This window comes from Oncorhynchus kisutch, linkage group LG19 (assembly GCF_002021735.2).
Source record: "Oncorhynchus kisutch isolate 150728-3 linkage group LG19, Okis_V2, whole genome shotgun sequence".
Classification (NCBI taxonomy): domain Eukaryota; kingdom Metazoa; phylum Chordata; class Actinopteri; order Salmoniformes; family Salmonidae; genus Oncorhynchus; species Oncorhynchus kisutch.
The window spans coordinates 54,769,597-54,776,909 of record NC_034192.2 but is presented as its reverse complement, the minus strand read 5'-3'; positions in this window follow the sequence as shown (position 1 = coordinate 54,776,909).

The following is a 7,313-nucleotide window of genomic DNA, read 5'->3' as shown; positions in this document are numbered from 1 at the left end:
TAGATCATTTTCATCATTTCACTGTTCAAAAAAACTGTTCTGATCAAAGTTATACTGACCTATTCATAATGTGTCCATATGGTGAATAATAAACACTCTTGACAGAAATATATATTTTTTTCAATGTATTTATTTAAGAACAAATTTGTGTCTACAATGACGGCCTACCCCGGCCAAACCCTAGCCCGGACGATGCTGGGCCAATTGTGTGCCGCCCTATGGGACTCCCAATCACAGCCGGTTGTGATAAAGCCTGGAATCGAACCAGGGTCTGTAGTGACGCCTCTTGCACTGAGATGCAGTGCCTTAAATCAAATCAAATCAAATCAAATTTATTTATATAGCCCTTCGTACATCAGCTGATATCTCAAAGTGCTGTACAGAAACCCAGCCTAAAACCCCAAACAGCAAGCAATGCAGGTGTAGAAGCACGGTGGCTAGGAAAAACTCCCTAGAAAGGCCAATACCTAGGAAGAAACCTAGAGAGGAACCAGGCTATGTGGGGTGGCCAGTCCTCTTCTGGCTGTGCCGGGTGGAGATTATAACAGAACATGGTCAAGATGTTCAATGTTCATAAATGACCAGCATGGTCGAATAATAATAAGGCAGAACAGTTGAAACTAGAGCAGCAGCACAGTCAGGTGGAAGTTGAAACTGGAGCAGCAGCATGGCCAGGTAGACTGGGGACAGCACGGAGTCATCATGTCAGGTAGTCCTGGGGCATGGTCCTAGGGCTCAGGTCAGTTGAAACTGTTGAAACAGTTGAAACAGTTGAAACTGGAACCTTAGACCGCTGTGCCACTCGGGATGTATTATTTTGTCCTCCTTTCTCTCTCTTCTCCCTCCTACAGATGGGAGAAGGTCAAGTGTTTCATTTCCTCTACAAGGTTATCCCTCCACCAACGCCTACACTACACAATACCAGAATTCACCCTTCATGACTCTCTTCTGTAAAGGACTAAGTGGAGAGACAGTTAGGACCTTTTGCAGCCGTTCCATTGAGGTGAGGAGTCCAAAGACTATTGTTGTAACTATGGATGGAAGGTTTCTGGTACAAGGTTACTCTTTCTTCTGGCCTCTTCTATGTGTGTGTATCTGGGGGAGGGGTGTACGTGGATGTCTTTGCATGTGTGTGTTTGTGAGAGTGTTTGTGAGTGTGTGTTTGTGTGTGTTTATGTTTGTAAGTGCGTGTTTGTGCGTGTGTAAATGTGTGTGTGCCGGATCTCTGCTCCCCCTTGTCCCTGGTAGCCAGGTGGAGGAATGGCCAAGGTGAGTAACATACAACAGAAATTGCCAGAGTGAACGTTCAAATCCAATTTAAAAGTGAATGTTCAGTTTGAGAGCAGGATATTTCCACACCCTTCCACTGACGCACACACAGAACTCTATGAATGCACAAACGCATGCCCACACAAACAGATAGGCCCATCCAAAGGCCCCACACAAACAGATAGGCCCATCCAAAGGCCCCACACAAACAGATAGGCCCATCCAAAGGCCTCACACAAACAGATAGGCCCATCCAAAGGCCCCACACAAACAGATAGGCCCATCCAAAGGCCTCACAACAAACAGATAGGCTCATCCAAAGGCCTCACACAAACAGATAGGCCCATCCAAAGGCCTCACACAAACAGATAGGCCCATCCAAAGGCCCCACACAAACAGATAGGCCCATCCAAAGGCCTCACAACAAACAGATAGGCTCATCCAAAGGCCTCACACAAACAGATAGGCCCATCCAAAGGCCTCACACAAACAGATAGGCTCATCTAAAGGCCTCACACAAACAGATAGGCCCATCCAAAGGCCCCACACAAACAGATAGGCTCATCCAAAGGCCTCACACAAACAGATAGGCTCATCCAAAGGCCTCACAACAAACAGATAGGCTCATCCAACGGCCTCACACAAACAGATAGGCTCATCCAAAGGCCTCACACAAACAGATAGGCTCATCCAAAGGCCTCACACAAACAGATAGGCTCATCCAAAGGCCTCACAACAAACAGATAGGCTCATCCAAAGGCCTCACAACAAACAGATAGGCTCATCCAAAGGCCCCACAACAAAGTTGGGACTTCTCAAGTTGAAGATAAGGTGCACATATGATTTATTTGGTTCAAATATTTATTTTGGTTGAAATAAGGAACAACTCTGAAAGTGTCTGAGGTATTCTTGCTAAACCTCGTCCCACACCTGTCTCTATTACTGGCCTTAGTGGTTAACAGAGTGGTTGTGTGTGTGTGCGTGTGTGTGTGTGTGTGGGGGGGGGGGTCCTCAGAATAACAGAAATAATGTTCACCAGAGGACAATGTGTTATCTGGAGGTGTCTGCTACAAGCTGTTTACTATTAACAGAATTTACTGCTAATTAAACACTCTATTGTGTGTGTGTGTGTGTGTGTGTGTGTGTGTGTGTGTGTGTGTGTGTGTGTGTGTGTGTGTGTGTGTGTGTGTGTGTGTGTGTGTGTGTGTGTGTGTGTGTGTGTGTGTGTGTGTGTGTGTGTGTGTGAGAGAGAGAGGGAGCCTGTACATCTGCAGTCAGGCATTAGCGTTAATTTGCATTTGAAGTGTATGAAAGCATCTGTTATTAAGGAATTAAACAGCCTCTCTGTCATATGTGTATTTTTTGTACTGCGTCCCAAATGACCCCCTACCTAGGGCCCATAGGACCAGTCAATAGTAGTGCACTATATAGGGAATATGGTGCCATCTGGGATGCAACCTTGGTGTTTTCACATGAATGGATTAGTTCCGCTGTGTTTTTGTTCTGCAGATCAGAAGACAGTAAGAGCCCCAGGAACATTATGTCTACCTGTTACATTGAATGTCATTGGAGATTTGCACACAAATATAGTGTTCTGCCAAATGCAAAACAGTCACTTGCTCGGTGCACGCAAGTCTTTTGAGTGTGGGGTGGGCACAGCATTAGCATTAGGCTTAGAGGTGGAGGTTAGTTTCAGGCTTAGAGGTTAGCAGTAGTTTCAACCTCTCTGTCATGGACATGACATGTTTTCCTGATGCCCACTGTTTAATGTCTCACCTGGCACAGGTTCATATCAGTTCACATGTATTACAGGGGCTGAGTCACTGGCTTACTGGTGCTCTTTAATGCCGTCCCTAGGAGGGGTGCTTTGGCAAATTGGGTGGGGTTATATCCTTCCTGTTTGGCCCTGTCCGGGGGTATCATCAGATGGGGCCTCAGTGTCTCCTGACCCCTCCTGACCCCTCCTGTCTCATCCTCCAGTATTTATGCTGCAGTAGTTTATGTGTCGGGGGACTAGGGTCAGTTTGTTATATCTGGAGTACTTCTCCTGTCTTATCCGGTGTCCTGTGTGAATTTAAGTATGCTCTCTCTAATTCTCTCTTTCTCTCTTTCTTTCTCTCTCTTGGAGGACCTGAGCCCTAGGACCATGCCTCAGGACTACCTGGCATGATGACTCCTTGCTCTCCACAGTCCACCTGGCCATGCTGCTGCTCCAGTTTCCACTGTTCTGTCTGACCTGACCTTTTCACCGGACATGCTACCTGTCCCAGACCTGCTGTTTTCAACTCTCTAGAGACAGCAGGAGTGGTAGAGATACTCTTAATGATTGGCTATGAAAAACCAACTGACATTTACTCCTGAGGTGCTGACTTGCTGCACCCTCGACAACTACTGTGATTATTATTATTTGACCATGCTGGTCATTTTTGAACATTTGAACATCTTGGCCATGTTCTGATATAATCTCCACCCGGCACAGCCAGAAGAGGACTGGCCACCCCTCATAGCCTGGTTCCTCTCTAGGTTTCTTGCTAGGTTTGGGCCTTTCTAGGGAGTTTTTCCTAGCCACTGTGCTTCTACACCTGCATTGCTTGTTGTTTGGGGTTTTAGGCTGGGTTTCTGTACAGCACTTTGAGATATCAGCTGATGTTTGATTTGATTGATTTGAATGCACTACTTTTGACCAGGGCCCATGGGGCTCCCACTACTTTTGACCAGGTCCCATGGGCTCCCACTACCTTTGACCAGGGCCCATGGGGCTCCCACTACTTTTGACCAGGGCCCATGGGGCTCCCACTACCTTTGACCAGGGCCCATGGGGCTCCCACTACCTTTGACCAGGGCGCATGGGGCTTCCACTACTTTTGACCAGGGCCCATGGGGCTCCCACTTCTTTTGACCAGGGCCCATGCAGCTCCCAATACTTTCTACCAGGGCCCATGGGGCTCCCACTACCTTTGACCAGGGCCCATGGGGCTCCCACTACTTTTGACCAGGGCCCATGGGGCTCCCACTACTTTTGACCAGGGCCCATGGGGCTCCCAATACTTTCTACCAGGGCCCATGGGGCTCCCAATACTTTCTACCAGGGCCCATGGGGCTCCCAATACTTTCTACCAGGGCCATGGGGCTCCCAATACTTTCTACCAGGGCCCATGGGGCTCCCACTACTTTCTACCAGGGCCCATGGGGCTCCCACTACTTTCTACCAGGGCCCATGGGGCTCCCAATACTTTCTACCAGGGCCCATGGGGCTCCCAATACTTTCTACCAGGGCCCATGGGGCTCCCAATACTTTCTACCAGGGCCCATGGGGCTCCCAATACTTTCTACCAGGGCCCATGGGGCTCCCAATACTTTCTACCAGGGCCCATGGGGCTCCCAATACTTTCTACCAGGGCCCATGCGGCTCTGGTCAAAAGTAGTGCACTACATAGAGATTAGGGTTCCATTTGGAAACAGTCTGAGACTAGGAGCGTGTTTATGGCTTCGCCTCACTGCTATCTATCTCTTGTTGAGAACACAGAGTGATTAAGAAACAGGAGAGACACTTACAGTAATGCACAGTATGTATTCTAAACTGAACATTCAACAATGTGTTTTCATAAAACTAATGTAATTTAATTTGACAAGTAAAAAATTGTATGATGGAGCTGTGTGTTTTAGAGTTAAAAGATGTAACTTTCTCCCATCGGAACTCATTATCTGGAAGTTTAATTTCCATTCCATTAAAATGGATCAAATTTTGCTGCCACTGAAATGTCCTAGTCCACGAAGGTGTAATAGACCATCAGAACCAGCGGAAGATAATGTATTGTCTGTAGAACGCTTTCAATCAGCATTCTGCTAGCACAATATGAAGCCATTTTCATTTTAATTCAACAGATGGACATTTTCTGTTTGAATGAAGCAGCACCCAGTTTCTCTCTCTCCCTTTCACCTTTTTTCTTCATCTGTCTGTCAGTCCTCTATTTATCCTCTTGCTTGTTCTCTATGGCCGTTTTATGGGTCAGTATATCTACGTCTTCTGGACTGACAGAATATAGATGTTCATTCAAATGTGATCATTTGGAATCTTGGACAGATGCATAGTCTCGATATTAACATATTTATTTTTTACAATGTCCTTCCCTCCATCCCTCCATCCCTCCATCTCTCCATCCCTCCATCTCCCCATCTCTCCATTCCTCAATCTCTCCATTCCTCAATCTCTCCATCCCTCAATCTCTCCATCCCTCAATCTCTCCATCCCTCAATCTCTCCATCCCTCCATCTCTCATCCCTCCATCCCTCCATCTGTCCATCCCTCCAGCTCTTCATCCCTCCATCTCTCCATCCCTCCATCTCTCCATCTCTCCATCTGTCCATCCCTCCAGCTATTCATCCCTCCATCCCTCCATCTCTCCATCTGTCCATCCCTCCAGCTCTTCATCCCTCCATTTCTCCATCTCTCCATCTCCCCATCTCCCCATCTCTCCATCCCTCCATCTCTCATCCCTCCATCCCCCCATCTGTCCATCCCTCCAGCTCTTCATCCCTCCATCTCTCCATCCCTCCATCTCTCCATCTCTCCATCTGTCCATCCCTCCAGCTCTTCATCCCTCAATTTCTCCATCTCTCCATCTCCCCATCTCCCCATCTCTCCATCCCTCCATCTCTCCATCCCTCCATCCCTCCATCTGTCCATCCCTCCAGCTCTTCATCCCTCCATCTCTCCATCCCTCCATCTCTCCATCCCTCAATCTCTCCATCTCTCCATCTCTCCATCTGTCCATCCCTCCAGCTATTCATCCCTCCATCCCTCCATCCCTCCATCTGTCCATCCCTCCAGCTCTTCATCCCTCCATTTCTCCATCTCTCCATCCCTCCATCTCCCCATCTCTCCATCCCTCAATCTCTCCATCTCTCCATTGCCTTCACTCTAGTTACATGCCCTTGCCCCACTTTCCCATACTGAAATAGCTGGTTGCCCCAGTTCAGTCAGACCGCTACATACATATAGTACAAACTGATTTCCCTTTTCTTTAGGGGGGAATTTCTCATTCTACAGTGAGTGACAGGGGCCTTACTCTGTTTGTTTTGCTTCGGTGTTGTTCTGTATGCCCTTTAAGTTAATGGGTGTATATACTATGATCTGCCTTTAATAAGGCTTCAGCACCCCCCCCCCCCCCCCCATAGAGAGAGAGAAATGGGCATGGTGGGAAATGGTGGCCCAGAACCTGGAATGACACATCAGGGAACTCTCTGTACTAACAACAGCATTTTATACCACAGTAGGATCATGTAACAGACTGCACAGAGACTGATGTTCCATGGATGGCTTATCATATAGAAATACCATTGGGTTTATTTAGAACAGCGGTAGGCCACTAGATTTAGGATAGTCCGCGGGCCGGAAGCTAATCATAATAATTCGTACACCAAATTGAACAAAACTAAGCCCAAAATAAGATTGCACTTGAAAATAGAAATCATTTCATGACTTGATTACATTGAGGCATTTGGTGGGAATACTTGGGAACAGATTTTCTAAATATATAAACCTTTTGGGGGGCCAAACAAAATCATTTGCAGGTCGGTTTTGTCCCGCCGGCTGCCTGATCGCCGACCCCTGATTTAGAATGTTAGTGATCTGGTTTGGCGCGCGGGCTGCCTGATCGCCGACCCCTGATTTAGAATGTTAGTGATCTGTTTTGGCCCGCGGGCTGCCTGATCGCCGACCCCTGATTTAGAATGTTAGTGATCTGTTTTGGCGCGTGGGCTGCCTGATCGCCGACCACTGATTTAGAATGTTAGTGATCTGTTTTGGCGCGCGTGCTGCCTGATCGCCGACCCCTGATTTAGAATGTTAGTGATCTGTTTTGGCGCGCGTGCTGCCTGATCGCCGACCCCTGATTTAGAATGTTAGTGATCTGTTTTGGCCCGCGGGCTGCCTGATCGCCGACCCCTGATTTTAGAATGTTAGTAATCTGTTTTGGCCCGCGGGCTGCCTGATCGCCGACCCCTGATTTTAGAATGTTAGTAATCTGTTTTGGCCCGCGGGC